Consider the following 16253-nt stretch of genomic DNA (forward strand, 5'->3'; position numbering starts at 1 on the left):
TGCTCCTGGCCTCAACTCCTGTGCACACACATCACTAATAAAATATTTTAAATAAAATGCTGGAACTAGAGAAACAGATTGGTGGTAAACAGCACTTGCTGTTCTTTCAGAGGACCTGTGGTTTGGATACTAGCACCCACATGGTAGCTCACAACCACCATGCTAATTCCAGTTCCAGGGGATCTAGTTCCCTTTTGACATCAGAGGACAACAGGTCTGCAAGTGGTGCATGGACACACATGCAAGCAAAACAAATAAAATACTTTAAAATAAAATGAAACATAGGCTCTTCCTTTGTAGCCCTGGCTAGCTTGAACTCCCAAGAGCCAGCTGCCTCTGCCTTCTAAGGGTTGGGATTCCATGCATGTATCTCCATGCCTGGCTTCAAAATAAATTTTAGACATCGAATTTGATTCATAGATTTTGAAGGGTAAGTCTACAGGTTGTGATGAACAAGTGGAAGTGAGAATTGAGCATGGGGCTTGGGTTTACAGCCTTGGTGATTGGGAGAGGGAGATAACCTTAACCAAAGCCAGTGTGGCCAGGCTGAGAATCATCTCAAATTCCAGGCCAGCCTGGATTACAGAGAAAGATCATATCTCATTAAAAAAATAATAATAACAAAAAAGAACCCTAACAGTAGAGCAGAGGAGATGGCTCACCAGTTAAGAGGACTGGCTGCTCTTCCAGAAGACCCGGGTTTGATTCTTAGCACCAACATGGCAGCTCACAACTACCTATAACTGCAATCCCAGAGGAGCTTGATGCACTGAGGGCACCCAGGTATACATTGGTACACAGACATACATATAAGCAAAACACTCATACACACTGAATAAAATAATATAAATAAAAGAGTGCATACTAGTCTATCAGAGGACACAAGTTCAGACCTTAGCACCCACATAGATGGCTCAAAAATACCAGTAACTCTAGCTCCAGAGGATCATATACACTGCCTCTGGCCTCTGTGGGTACACACACACACACACACACACACACACACACACACACACACACACACACACACCATTTTCCCATTTTTAAAGATTATTTTTTATTTAGTGTGTATGACTATGTGTTTACATGTGTATAAGTGCACCAAATGCCTGCCTAGTGCCCATAGAGGCCAGAAGAGGGCCTGGGACTGGAGTTAACAAATGGTTGTGAGTCACCTTTTGGGTTCGGTGAACCAAACCCTGGTGGGCCTCTGCAAGAGCAGCAAGCAGTGATCTTAACTGCTGGGCCATCTCCTCACCCTAGGAAATGAATTTCTAAAATAAAGTGAGAGACACTGTGTTGGCTTGAATGAGGATGACCCCTGTTGGTTCATATATTTGAATGTTTGGTTTCCAACTTGTGGCACTGTTTGGAAAAGATTAGGAACTGTGGCCTAATTGGAAGAGGTGTGTCACTGACTGGAGGTGGGCTTTGGGGCCTCAAAAGCCCACACCATTCCCAGTTAGTGTTAGTGTTGTCTCTCTGTCTCTCTGTCTCTGTCTCTCTCTCTGTGTATGTGTGTGTGATGTAAACTCTTATCTTCTCTCTCTCTCTCTCTCTCTCTCTCTCTCTCTCTCTCTCTGTGTGTGTGTGTGTGTGTGTGGTGTGTGTGTGATATAAACTCATAGCGTCTCTCCCTTTCTCTCTCTCTCTGTGTTTGTGTGTAGTGTAAACTCTTAGCTACTATTCCAGCACCATGCCCCATGCCTGCCTGTCTGTTGCCATGGTGCCCACGAACTCAACCCTCTGGAACTATTAGCCTTCAAATTAAATGCTTTATTTTATCAGTTGCCTTGGTCAAGGTTTTAAACTGCAATAGAACAGTGACTAAGACAGATACCTTGAACTATGATAGCAGATTCGTTGTTATTTGTATTTGCTTTTTGCTATGGACAGGAGGAGACTAGTAATAAATGCTAAGTTTGGGACTCCATTAAAATAGCCATGATGGATCTTGCAGCATGGCATTGTAGAACAAAAGCACCAATTTGAATTTGGCTTTTGATATTGTTTTGTTGCAGTAGTGGTTGTTTGGTTTTTTTTTTTTTTTTTTTTTTTTGACAGTTTCACTGTGTAGCCCAAGCTGGCCTCAAACTCAACCATCCTGGCTCAACTTCCCAAATGTTAAGATTATAGGTCCATACCAGCAGACCCAGATCTGCCTGTTTTGTTTTTTTGTTTTTTTTCACAGAATTGTTGAAAAGATTAAACAAGAATATGGAAGAGGGGCTGGCAAGATGATTCAGCCAGTAATGGTGCTTTCTGCCTTCCACAGGTAAGCTGTCCCCAACCTCTTCCAATTTGCCTTCTTGAATCACACACACAGAGAGAGAGAGAGAGAGAGAGAGAGAGAGAGAGAGAGAGAGAGAGAGAGAGAGAGAGAGAGGAGGAAGGGATGATATGCACATGCCTATAATCCCAGCACTTGGGAGATCCAGGTAGATGGATCTGTGAGTTTGAGGTCAGCCTGGTTTACATAGTGAGGTCCAGTCCATCCAGGACTACAGAAGGAGAGCCTGTCTCAAACAAAAGCCAAACTAAAACCAAACAATAGTATCAACAATGTTTCTCATTAGCACAGAAAGAGAGGAGAGAAAGAAAACAGGAGGCACTCAAGTCTGAATGCCAAAAGCACTGACGACGTTGTCTTCACAGCCCAGGCCAAGGTGGATCGAGTGGTTTGCTTTCTGTCTCCATTCACAACAAGACCCAAAGCCACATCCTCCCCTACCTCTTTCCTCTGTGGGAATGGAGAAGGAAGAACCTGATACCATTTATTTAGATAATTTTTTCCTGGGTGCCCAACCTTATCTAGTCACAAATAACAGATAAAACTAAATAAATACTAAATAACAACTCAGGTTCCTCACATTTAAGTCTCTAGTCTGACAGAAAAGGACTAGGCTGGAACTAGGCAATGGAAGTGGGAAGAAAGCTATTGCTCTTGGGGTCACAGAAGTTGAGGGTTGACATCTGTGTCACCCCTGAGAATGAGTGCCTCCTCTAAATTTGCGTTCTACAAGATACTGTTCATCCTCATTCTAATTCTGGGAAAGGTGCTCAGATCAACAAAACAACCAGGCTCCAGAGTTTTGATTTCACATTCTTTCTCCAGAAGTGACATGAGAGCTGGATTTTTCTGTCTCAAAAAAAGAGCGGACACTAGTAGAGATACAGCAATCAATGTGAACAGAGCCAAGGAGGAGGCACAAGAGAACTTCGCTGTGTGTGTGTCTATGTGTGTGCATGCACACGCACAACATATAAAATGCACATAAGTGAGTATGTAAAGTGTGTATTTGGAGGCCAGAGGTCAAGGTTAGGTATATTCCTCAATCATTCTCTACCTTAACAGGGTCTCTCATTGAACCTGGGACTCCTCACTGGTCAGTGATGGCTCCAGGGGGCCTCCTGCCTCTGACTACTCAGTGCTAGGATTGTAGGCACACTCCGATATACCCAACTTTTATGTTTTATTTATTTGTTTAGTTTTGAGACAGATTCTCATTACATAGCCCTGGCTAGCCTGTAGTCCTGCCTCTGCCTCCCAGTGCTGGGATTAAAGCATACACTATGCCTGATATTTGTACCCTACTTTAAAGTAGCTGCTGGGGTTTGAACCCAGGTCCTCATGCCTGTGTGTGTGTGTGTGTGTGTGTGTGTGTGTGTGTGTGTGAGAGAGAGAGAGAGAGAGAGAGAGAGAGAGAGAGAGAGAGAGAGAGAGATTTTACTGAAACATCTTTCCCAGCTCCATGGCTTCATGCTTTTTTTTTTTTCTTTTTTTTCCGAGCTGGGACCAACCCAGGGCCTTGCGCTTCCTAGGCAAGCGCCTACCACTGAGCTAAATCCCAACCTGGCTTCATGCTTTTTAAAAAAAAAAATTTTTTAATTATGTGTGTGTGTGTGTGTGTGTGTGTGTGTGTGTGTGTGTGTGTGTGTGTGTGTGTGTGTAGGAGCGTGAATTTGTATGAGCACACAACTGCAGTGCCTATGGAAACTGAAAGAGGATGTCAGACCCTCTGAAGCTGGAATTACAAGCTGTTGTGACCTGCCCAAAAATGAGTGCTGGGGACTGAATTTGGGTCTGGAAGGGCAGCAAGTAAGCACTCGTAACCACTGAGCCATCTTTTAGCCCCACCATGACTTCATGTTTTGACTGTTTGAGACAAGGACTCACTAGGTATCCCTGGTTGGCCTAGAAAGAAATATGTAGACCAGTCTGGCCTCGAACTCAGAGACCCACCTGCTTTTTAGTGCTGGGATTAAAGGTGTGGCCTGGTGTCTTCATGTTTTAAGGTGACAGACATATGTGGATGAGATGCATGAAGACAGGTCACTAAGGAAACCTGATGGCCAGTCCAGAAGGAATATATGGCCCAGAAGGAGGTAATGGTCTTTGCCTTCAGTACCTGGCTAGCTGGAATTCCAGTTCCACAGCTTGGCCCTCTCTTTCCTAGCTGAGAGATAGGATTAGTAGTTTGTTCTACATGGGCCTGTTTCCTCATCTGTAAAATGGGAACATCATGGTGCTCACCAAAAGGAAGGGTGAAGATTAGAGGAGATGATGTTTAACATAGAGCCTGGCACAGAACAATCACTTTAATAAGAATTAAGTCTCGATCTAGCTATCTATATCTATATCTATATCTAAATCTATATCTATATCTATATCTATATCTATATCTATATCTATATCTATATCTATATCTATATCTATATCTATATCTATATCTATATCTATATCTATATCTATACCTATACCTTATCAGCTAGGACAGTATGGCTATAGTAGAAAAGGGAGAGGTGGAAGAAAGGGATTTGACAAAGATTTGAAGAGAAGTACCAGCTGCGTGTGTCTGTCAGGCAAATTGCCTATTTTGCTGTGGGAAATGAGTTCAGGTTCTCCCAGGTATTTTTGTCGGAGATGGCAAGTGGCAAGGCTACTGAGGATGAAACCTAGGACCTCCTGCGAGCCAGCTGCTCCTCTCCCCGCTCCGTTATCCTCAGCCGCCTGCTCCCACTTCCCTCCCTGCCAGCCCCAATTAACCTTTGTGTTGACAGAGAGTCTTACTAAGTTAGCCCAGGCCAGTCTTTCTTGAACTCATCAGCCTAGGTATCTGGGGAATTAAAGGCTTTGTCCCTTCAAGGGAGGTCAATGGGGAATCAGAAAAGACAAGAGGGAGGCTGGAGGTAAAGCTCAGTAGTAGAGCCCTTGATTAGCATGAGTAAGGGCTAGGTTCCTTCCCCAGCATGGGGGTGAGACAGCAGAAAAGCAAAAGAGGGATCTTAAAAGGTCATTACTGGGTTGAGGAGAGAAAGGATGAATTTCAAAAGATTAGCTTGAGAGAAGGCGGGGGGTTGGGGTGGGGGAGTGGGAGGTGGGGGTTAAGAGCACTGGCTGCTCTTTTAGAGAGGGGAGGATCAATTTCCACTTTACAACAACCTTTCGACTCCAATTCTAGGGGATCTGAGGCCCTCTTCTGGCCTCAGAAGATACTAGGCATGAACATGGTGCACCTACGTGCAGCCAAAAACACCCATACACATAAAAATACAGTAAAAGTAAAGTAAAAGGCTTATCTTAACTTAGACCTTTAAAGGTTGGGATTTTGAATAAATGTCTCTCTTCCCCTTCTCAGCATCCCTGATTGCCTCGCTTGAGATGGACAGTTTCTGCATCCCAGAATGGCATCTTTCTGCATCCTGGACGATCTTATCATGTCTCTCTTGAATTCAGGCAATCACACGCACATTTTCTTTTCCAGCAGGTTACTACTTAGGGATACTTTACAATAGCGAACTCTGTGTGCCGCCTGCCACACACTGCTTGCCTCCTCAAGCATCAAAGAATGATTTCTTTGGGACAGAGGCAATAGTGCAAAAGGGTTCTGACTGGTAGAGTCCTTGCCCAACATGTATAATCCTTTGGGGTCCATCTTCAGCACCCCTTCTCTCCCTAAAATGGACTTATAGAAAAGAAATAGTGCAAACTTGGGCTTGGGATAGCCCACAGCTTTGTTGCCAACATTACGTCAGAATAGTGTCTTGCTATAGCTCAGGTGGTCGGTAAACACCTTGATCTTCTACCTTAGCCTCCTGAGAGCTAGGATTATAGACAGGTTGCCCGGGTTTCAATTCTAGTTCCACAGTCTTGAACTTTGCGACCTTTTGATTAGTTGTTTTTAACAAGGTCTCACTGTGTAGCCCTGGCTGGAACTTGGTAGGTAGATCAGGTTTTCCTTGAATTTATGGATATTTACCTGCTACTTCCGCCCTAGAACTGGGATTAAAGGGTATGTCACTATGCCCAGTTTAAACTGTGTAACCTTAGACAATATTACTTAATCTTTCTGAGCCACCATTTCTTTTATCTACATGTATTGGGATAGCAATAGCTATGTTGCCAGTATGGAAGCTCTGAGATTGTGTATATCAATGCTTAGTTTAAAACCAAATATGGCGCAGACTTACATGCTGATGTCCTTTTTCTGTTTTGTTTTTGTCTTTGAGACAGGGTCCTTTTGTAGACTGGGTTGGCCTCCAACTCAGAGATCCTCCTGCCTCTGCCTCCTGAGTGTTGTGATTAAAGGTGTGTGCATATCTTAGTTTATTTTGTGTGAGTCTCCATGTGTCATGTACTTTGGGAAGTTGATTCTCGTCCACCATGTGTGTCCCAGGGATGGAGCTCAGTTTGAGGCTGGGCAGCAAGCATCTTTACCTGCTAAGCCACTTTACCAGTACTCATTCTTCTAATCTGCCAAAGTCATTACTTTCTTTCTTTGTTTTTTGTAAGATTTGTTTATTGGGGGCTGGAGAGATGGCTCAGCGGTTGGTTAAGAGCATTGACTGCTCTTTCAGAGGTCCAGAGTTCAAATCCCAGCAACCACATGGTGGCTCACAACCATCTGTAATGAGACCTGATGCCCTCTTCTGGTGTGTACCCACATACATGAAATAAGTAAATAAATCTTTTTTAAAAATTTCTTTAACTAAAGGAGTACACTGTCGCTGACTTCAGACACACCAGAAGAGGGATCAGATCCCATTACAGATGGTTGTGAGCCACCATGTGGTTGCTGGGAATTGAACTCAGGACTTCTGGAAGAGCAGTCAGTGCTCTTAACCGCTGGGCCATCTCTCCAGCCCATTGCAGGTTTTTTTTTTTTTTTCTGGGCTGGGAATGAACCCAGGGCTTTGCGGTTGCTAGGCAAGCGCTCTACCACTGAGCTAAATCCCCAACTCCCCTCCTTTGTATTTTTAAGATGATATTTTTACATTTATCTATTGTGTGTGCTTGTATAATTGTGGATTCATATTTGATACAGAGTATCTGTGGAGGTCAGAGAATAACTTGTGGTGTGGAGGATTTTGTTTTTGTTTTGTGGGAGTTGGTTGGTATGTTTATTTTTGAGACCAAGTCTGATGTATTCCAGGCTGATTTCAAACTACATAACATAAAATGGCCTTGAACTTCTGATCCACCTGCTTAAACCTCCCAAGTGCTAGGATTACAGACAGACACCACAATGCCCTGTTAATTGGCCCTGGGGTTTGAACACAGTGTTTTGGGGTATACGAGGCAACATGATTGAGCTATATCCTCAGTCCGTTTTGTTTAGTGACAGAGTTTTATTTAAAAATATTACATTTAGGGCTGGAGGGATGGCTCAGAGGTTAAGAGCACTGACTGCTCTTCCAGAGGTTCTGAGTTCAAATCCCAGCAACCACATGGTGGCTCACAACCATCTGTAATGAGACCTGATGCCCTCTTCTGGTGTGTCTGAAGACAGCTACAGTGTACTCATATAAATAAAATAAACAAATCTTTAAAATAAACTAAGTTTTTAAAAAATATTACATTTGTGTGGGGGGATTGCAGATTGTGCCACAATGTTTGTGGAAGTCAGAAGAGAACTTGTAGGTGTCAGATAGCTCCTTTCTGCCATGTGGGCAAGTCCCTTTATCCTCTGGACCATCCTGACAGCATGAGCTTATGGAGCGGAGGCTAGTTTTGAACTTCTGATCCTCACTTCTACATTCCAAGTTCTGGAAGTATAGTCTTCTGCAAGCAGATGCAGCTTCTTCTTCCTCTGCCTCCTTTTAAAGATAGGATTTTGTTATATATCCCTGACTGACCTGAAACTCACTATATAGCCCAGGCTGTCTGTAAACTTTCAACAATACTTCCATTTCTACCTCTCAAATGCTGACATTACAGGTGTGCCTTCCCACTCCAGGCTGTTCTAGATATTTTAAAAATATATCAGAGTTATAGGATATCATTATCCTATCCTTCTATGGATCACCAGAACCAAACTCTCCTATACAATTCTATTTTGATACTGGTTACTTAACCTCTCTTTCAGTCTCTACTGTCTTCTGTTCTGTCTCTAGTGACCACCATTCTACTCTCTTCCATCTAAATCACTTCTAAATCTGGTAACAAAGTTTCAGACTATATAATAATTGGGTCACATTACTCTCATGGAAATTACATTAAGAATTATAGCCAAAGGCTAAGGATGTAATCCAGATGCTAATGTGTTTGTCCGGCATTATAGGTGTTATAGCATATATGGTCTTCTCTAAGAGTGACCTCCCAAAGTCCTTAAGCCAGAAGGTATACAACTCAACACAGTTGCAGGAAGTTCCTGAAACTGACTAGAATCACTAGGTCCTTCCCTCACAAGAGTAAACAATAAAGGCTGCTGAAAGTCATTCCCTCACAAGAGTAAACAATAAAGGCTGCTGAAAGTCATTCCCACACAAACAAAGTTACAAAGAAGACTCTGAGAACACACCAGCTGCTTGGAAAAGACTAAGGTTAACTGAGTCACATGGGAAGAGGGCACTCTCTGATCTGTTGAACTGCCTGCAGGATGTACATCCTGTACTCCATGTTCCCAGCTTTTGTGAGCTGTCATTGGTGCTGGGCTTTGGTCATTTCTGCATCCATCCATAAGTAACTAACCTTTTACCCACATTCCTGTAAATAGCCCTAATAACATTCATTAGTTCATTAAGTTGAACTTTGATGGTGTCTGACATGATGGTGTCTGACACTTTGGTCTATCGTGGGGTCCCTGTCTGAGGTAAATAGATAATGTGTGTTGCATCCCCCCGTGTCTTAGTCACCGTTTATTTTTGTGAAGAGACACCATGACCAAGGCAACTTTTGTAAAAGAATGCATTTAATCTAGCAATTAATTCTATGCTTATAATTTCAGAGGTTTAGTACTTTTTGTTCATTTCTCGGGGTTTTTGTTGAAGTTTCTCTGTGTAACAGCCCTGGTTGTCCTGGAACTTGCTTTGTAGACCAGGCTAGCCTTGAACTCACAGAGATCCTCCTGCCTCTGCCTCCTGAGTGGTGGGATTAAAGGTGCACATCACCACCATCCTGAAGTTTAGTTATTTTTTCTCATGGCACAGAACATGGTTGCAGACATGGTGCTGGAACAGTAGCTGAGAGTTGTAGCCTGACGGGGAGGGGGAGGGGGAGAAGGAGGTATAGACTAGGCCTGGCATGAGCTTTTGAAAACTGAAAGCCCTCCCCCAGCAACACATTTCCTCCAACAAGGTTACACCTCTTAATCCTTCTAATCTTTTCAAAGAGTTCCACTTCCTGGTAACTACACATTCAAATATATGAACCTATGGGGGCCATTTTTACTCAAACCACCACACCTGAGGAAAAATTTTGTCACACAACAACATGAAACCCTAGGTTTCCAGTACCACATAAGAGTGGGTGTGGTAGTACAGGCCTGTAATCAATCATTCTGGAGGCAAAGACTGGAGGAAGAGAAATTGAAGACCATCTTTGGCTACACAGGGAGTTTGAAGGCAGCCTTGGGTACATGAGACCCCTGCTTCGCATAAGTAAGTAAATACTTTGCCTTGTCTACATAGAGATTTCCAGATCAGCCAGGGCAACATAGTAAGACCTTGTCTCAAAAACACTAAACTAAACTAAACTATAAAATATATTAAATAATTAATTTAAAAAGAATTAGAACACTCCACTCATCCTATATACTTATACATACACATGTGATCCTGTATACCACTACATATGTATGCAAATAAACATGTAGACTTGCCTCTACACATGTGGCTGTTGACAAGAAGACAGTCCAGAAAGCTTGTTTAAAAAGAAAAAGAAAAAGCAGGGGTCTAAAGAGACTACTTACTGTTGCTTTTGCCAAAAACTGGTTTCAATTCACAGCATTCACATGGTGGCTCACTGCCATCCATAACTCTAGTTTCAGGGGATCCATTGCACTTTTTCTGAACTCCATGAATACCAGGCTTGCACATGGTGCACATATATGTACACAAACAAAACACTTACACACATACAAAAAGTTAAGTTAAAAAAAGTTAAAGTGTGGTGGGGGAGGGCTGGAGAGATGGCTCAGTGGTTAAGGATAGTATTCTGCTCTTGCAGAAGACCCAGGTTCAGTTCCCAGGACCCACAAGATCTGAGCCCTCTTCTGGTCTCTGGCACCAAGGACAAACGTGATATACATACATACATACATACATACATACATACATACACACACACACACACACACACACACACACACACTCAGGCAAAACTCTCATACATAAAAAGTAGTTTTTAAAAGGAAAAAAAAAGCATGGCCCAGAAAAAGCATGGTGGCAGAAACTTTTATAAATCTTAGCACTAGGGAGGCAGAGGCAGGGGGATCTCTGTGAGTCTGATGCCAGTGGCCAACCTGGCCTACATAGTGGCCTACATATGAGTGTGTGTGTGGTGCGTGTGTGTGTGTGTACATATATACACACATAAATCATGTATAATACTCACGATGGGGCTGGAGATATGCTCCTCAATGCAGAAGTACTTGCTTCAAATCCTTAAACCTTAGTTTCTATCACCAGTATCACTGGTAACACATGGTGGGGAAACTAATTTAAACTACTCATGACAAGCACAGTCCCTAGGAGGCAGAGACAGGTGGATCTCTGTGAGTCGGAGGCCAGTCTAGCCTACATAAGGAGTTCCAGGTCTGCTAGGGCTATCTAGTAGCCCAGAGTAATACCCTAAAGTAAAAAAGTTTTGAAGACTCAGGACAAGCTGGGCATGGTGCATGCCAGTAATTACAGTACTAAAGAGGCAAGGGCAGGAGGATCAGCTTGAGTAACAAAACTATTAACAACAACAAAATCTTCTACACAGGTTCACGACAGCTCCAAGGCAGGTTATGTGTGTTAACCTAAGGCACAGAGTGGCTCTATGGTGAACTCACACAGGCAGGAAGTGACAGAATCATTAGGGAGCACTAACTTTCCACAGACGTTAGCTGCAATGGAGAACAGTCTGTTATCTTCTGTCAATTCCCGTTCTTCCTTAAGTCCACTGTCAAAGCATCCTGTGTTTTCTTCCACACCTTAGCTTCAGCTTCTGTCTTACATTTATTTGCGTGTGTGTGTGTGTGTATGCATTGTGTGTGTGTGTGTGTGTGTGTGTGTGTGTGTGGCACATCACGAAGGTCAGAGATCAACTTGCAGACAAGTTGCTTGGTCTCTTACCATGTATGTTCTACAGTGTCAAACTCAGGTTTTAGGCTTGGTGTTTTGGTACCTGTACCACAGAACCATCTTTCTGCGCCCTAAAACTCACCTTCATCTGCTTTTAAAATATCTATCTGTCTGTCTGCTCTGCTATCTATCTATCTATCTATCTATCTATCTATCTATCTATCTATCTATCTGTATGTAGTGTGTAGTGCACACATGTGCAAGGAAACCCGAGAATGTAAGAGAATGCAGGAAGAGGGCATCAAATTTCTTGGAATTGAGGTTACCAGCAGTTGTGTACTGTCATATGGGTTCTGGGAGCCGAACCTGGGTCTTCTGCAAGAGCAGTGAGTGCTCTTAACCATTGAACCATCTCTCCAGTGCCAACTTTAATACAACTATTTGTGCAGAGTTCTACACTGACCCAGTTCTCCATAGTCTGTGTCCAATCAGGACTGTGCAGGTGTCAATCTAATAAGGGGCTTAGCTTTTAACCTTAGGAAGGTTTGTATGTGTGATAGCCAAGAATCCATTCTCCTGAACAAACTGATGTAAACTTGAATGAGACCAGTTATTGACCAGCCCCAAGCCCTTTCAACATGTAAGGTGCCAGCCATTCTGCTATAGCACCAGACTCCAAACCCACATAGGCTCTGCTCTAACTACAGTCTGCAGACTCTGTCAAGACTCAGCCTTTGCCATGTCTGCAGTGCTGTCACTTCCACAGGTTAGGAAGCACCCACTATGGATTAGGCTTGTGCAACTGTCCATCTTTTTAAAGATTTTTTACTTATTTATTTCATGTATGTGGTTACACTGTCGCTGTCTTCAGACACACCAGAAGAGGGCATCAGATCCCATTACAGATGGTTGTGAGCCACCATGTGCTTGCTGGGAATTGAACTCAGAACCTCTGGAAGAGCAGTCAGTGCTCTTAACCGCTGAGCCATCTCTCCAGCCCGCAACTGTCCATCTTATTAGGACATACACTTTACATACACTGCAACACACCATGGGAATTCAGAGAGGATGCTGACAGAATGTGATGGTGACAGTCTGTAATCCCAATACTCTATAGGTTAGGACACAAGGAGCAGTGTTGAAGGCCAGCCCATCTCAATCTACCCCCACCTGCTAAAAATATTCACAGTAATATCAAAACAAAAACAGAATACAAGAGAATACTTGCTTTATTTTTGTCTGTTCATTTCTTGATGTGTAAATTGAACCCAAGGCCTTATACAGCCCCAGGCAGATGCCCTGACCTCAGCTTCTCTCCCAGGCCTTGCTTCTGGCCTTTCTCTTCCTAAGTCCACTCTCCACCTGCAGTGTGCCTACTAGAGTGAACTTACAAATGTACTCTGAAGTTACACTCCTGTTCAAAATGTTTTCCCCTCCCTGTAAATGGTCTTTCTCCTTTATCATATTTTATTTATTTCGTGCACTGTGTGTACGTGCATATATGTGTGGGTGCCTACATGCCATGGCACGGGTGTGGAGGTCAGAGGACTTGGAAGAATTGGTTCTTTTCCTCCACCATGTGAGTACCAGGGACATTTGGTCCTCAGGCTTGGCAGTAGACACCTTTACCTGCTGCGCCATCTCACCTGTTCCCTTTCCTTTTCTTCTTTCTTTGCCTTCTCCTCTTTACGTCTCTTCTCTGTTCTTTTCTTTTTGAGACAGAGTATCAGAAAGCCCAGGCTAACCTCAAACTTAATTTGTAGATGAGGCTGGCCTTGAACTCCCGAGTCTCAAATCCATAACTCCAGCATTCTGGAATTATTGGCAGGTACCAGCACGCCCAGTTTTGTGCAGTTCTGGGTATAAATCCGGGGCTTTATATAGCTTAATCTACATTGAACTAAATCCACTGATCAGACCCCCCCTTTTGGTATTTTGAGAAAAGGTCCATGTAAACCAGCTGACCTCAAACTGAGGATGACCTGGAACTCCTGATCTTCCATTCACTGTCCAGCTCTTATAGATATTCTTACAGTGTTTTAGAAGGATTTATTTATGTATTTTGCTTGAGTGTGTGCCTAAGTACCACATGTGTGCCTGGTACCCATGGAAGTCAGAAGAGTGTCTTGGATTTCCTTGAACTGGAGTTGTAGACACTCGTGAGATGTCATGTGGGTGCTGGAAATTGAACCTAGGTCCTATGCAAAGCGAGTAGCCACCTCTCCAGCTCTGCGCCGGTATTGCTTTTGGTTTGTTGTTGTTGTTGTTGTTTTTTCTGAGACAGGATTTCTCTGTGTAGCCCTGGCTGTCCTGGAACTCACTCTGGAGATCAGGTTGGCCTCAATCTCACAGAAATCCATCTGCCTCTGCCTTCCCAGTGCTCTAGGATTAAAGGGGTGCAACACCATACCCGGATCTCTTAAAGATATTCTTAACCTCTTAAAGACACACATAAAGCTTGCCATAACCTAGCCATAGTTTCTCTTTCCGCCTCCCCTGTAGTCATTCCATTCCATGAATCCTTCTTGACAGATTGATTCTGAGGACACAAAGCCTTTCAGATGTCTGCCTCCTGCTTTGCTCCCCCTCACTTCAATGCCCCAATTCTTTCTTTGCTTGCTAGTATAGGTTCAGCCTGGCCTATTCTCAAAGGGAGCCCAGATCAGCAGAATTGAACGCTACAAGTCAGATCTGGCATTTAAATATTGTAGAATCTGTAAACGAAGTGAGTCCTCCCCTCCAGCCCCCACTGAGTGTGCCCAGGCTATCTGATTGAGCATCTGAGCCAGTTTGTGGTTGCCATGCCAATTCTCTATGGATACTGCAGCTTGCTCTGTAATCTCAACTCAGTTAGCTGATGCTTTGACTACTCTCTGTCGTTCAGCGAGCCTCCATCCACGAACTGACTCTGTCTTTTCCCTGCAGCTGTTGGCATCTCTGCACACAGACACCTCTGAAAGATCATACATCCCCCTGCCTCCCACCCCACAAACAGCAAACTGCGAGTGTGCCAGAACTGTGTGCTCCTTGGCCTTTCTTGTCCCCAAGGTTGATCCCTTGTATATTGACCCTTCAAAATCTCTTGGACTTTGTTGTTTGGACTGCTGCCTACTCCATCAAGAAGCCTGACTTTTGCCAAGATTTTGTTTTTCTTTCAGACAGGGTCCTTGATAAGTAGCCCAGCCATGAAGCCCCACTTCCCCCCAGCTCAGCCTCCAGGGTGCTGAGATTGTAAATGGTGCCTAACCTGACCTTTTTACTGTCCAAATTCTCCTTCCTTCTTCTTCTTCTTCTTCTTCTTCTTCTTCTTCTTCTTCTTCTTCTTCTTCTTCTTCTTCTTCTTCTTCTTCTTCTTCTTCTTCTTCTTCTTCTTCTTCTTCTTCTCCTCTCCTTCTCCTTCTCCTTCTCCTTCTCCTTCTCCTTCTCCTTCTCCTTTCCCTTTCTCCTTCTCCTTCTCCCTCTCCTTCTCCTTCTCCTCCTCTCCTCCTCCTCCTCCTCCTCCTCCTCCCCCCCCTCCTCCTCCTCCTCCTCCCCCTCCTCCTCTCCTCCTCCTCTCCTTCTCCTTCTCCTTCTCCTCCTCCTCCTCCTCCTCCTCCTCCTTCCTCCTCCTCCTCCTCCTCCTCCTTCTTCTTCTTCTTCTTCTTCTTCTTCTTCTTCTTCTTCTTCTTCTTCTTCTTGCCAGCATCTCTGCTGTGAAGCCCAGTTGTCCTGAACCAGATTGAAGGCCTGCACCATCATGCCCTCACCTAAGAGTCAATTCTTTACTGAAGCTTCATCCCTGTAGGACTTGATTTACTGCCCTCTGGGTCCTGGAGAGTTCTAGCACACTTAAAGCCCTGGTGAGTACCCTATGAAAAACATCTTACATTTACAACTTTTTCTTTTTTTTTTCTGACCCTTGAGCTCACACTGGCCTCGAACTCCTGTTTAGCCAAGGCTGGCCTTGCACTCCTGCCCCCATCTTCTAAGTGCTGAGATCACAGGTGTGTGCCACCATGCCTAACTCCTTGCCTTTATAATTATTGTTATTTAAATGTTTTTTATCTTTATTTCATGTATACTGAGGTTTTTGCCTGCATGCATGTCTGTGAGGGTGTCTAGCCCCTGGAACTGGAGTTACAGACAGGTTGTTAGCCACAAGTAGTTGTGGGGAATTGAACCCGGGTGCTGTGGAAGAGCAGCCAGTGCTCTTGACCACTGAGCCATCTCTCTAGCGCCATCATTAGCTTTATGATTTATAATCAGTTTTTGAACATCACTGCTTTGATTCCCAGAGAAGCCCTGGAGAAGACAGAGAAATTATTATGTAGCCTCTACTTACAATGCTGAGACCTGGACAGGTTAGGTTAGGTTTTGAAGGGGCCATCAGGGCCAAATCTATCTCCTCAGTCCAATACTCTCTCTCTCTCTCTCTCTCTCTCTCTCTCTCTCTCTCTCTCTCTCTCTCTCTCTCTCTTTCTCTCTCTCTCCTCTCTCTCCTCTCCCGCTTTCTCAGAATCTCACACCGAGGTGCATACTAAGCCCTCAGTACATTTCCCCTCAAATGAAAATGTCAGTCCTGGAGGCAGCCTTGCTCTTTGAGACTTTGCCTCCATGGAGTGCCCTCAAGGTTCCTTCAGACACTTTCTACCTCATTAGCAGGACACAAGAATTATGTGTCCTATCCTCTCTCTGGCTCCCAATGACTGATAGTTCTGTTGCCCCACGTTTACCCCGGCCTTTCACCGCTTTTATCCTTGATCTGG

The sequence above is a fragment of the Rattus rattus genome, chromosome X, assembly GCF_011064425.1.
Source record: "Rattus rattus isolate New Zealand chromosome X, Rrattus_CSIRO_v1, whole genome shotgun sequence".
Taxonomy (NCBI): domain Eukaryota; kingdom Metazoa; phylum Chordata; class Mammalia; order Rodentia; family Muridae; genus Rattus; species Rattus rattus.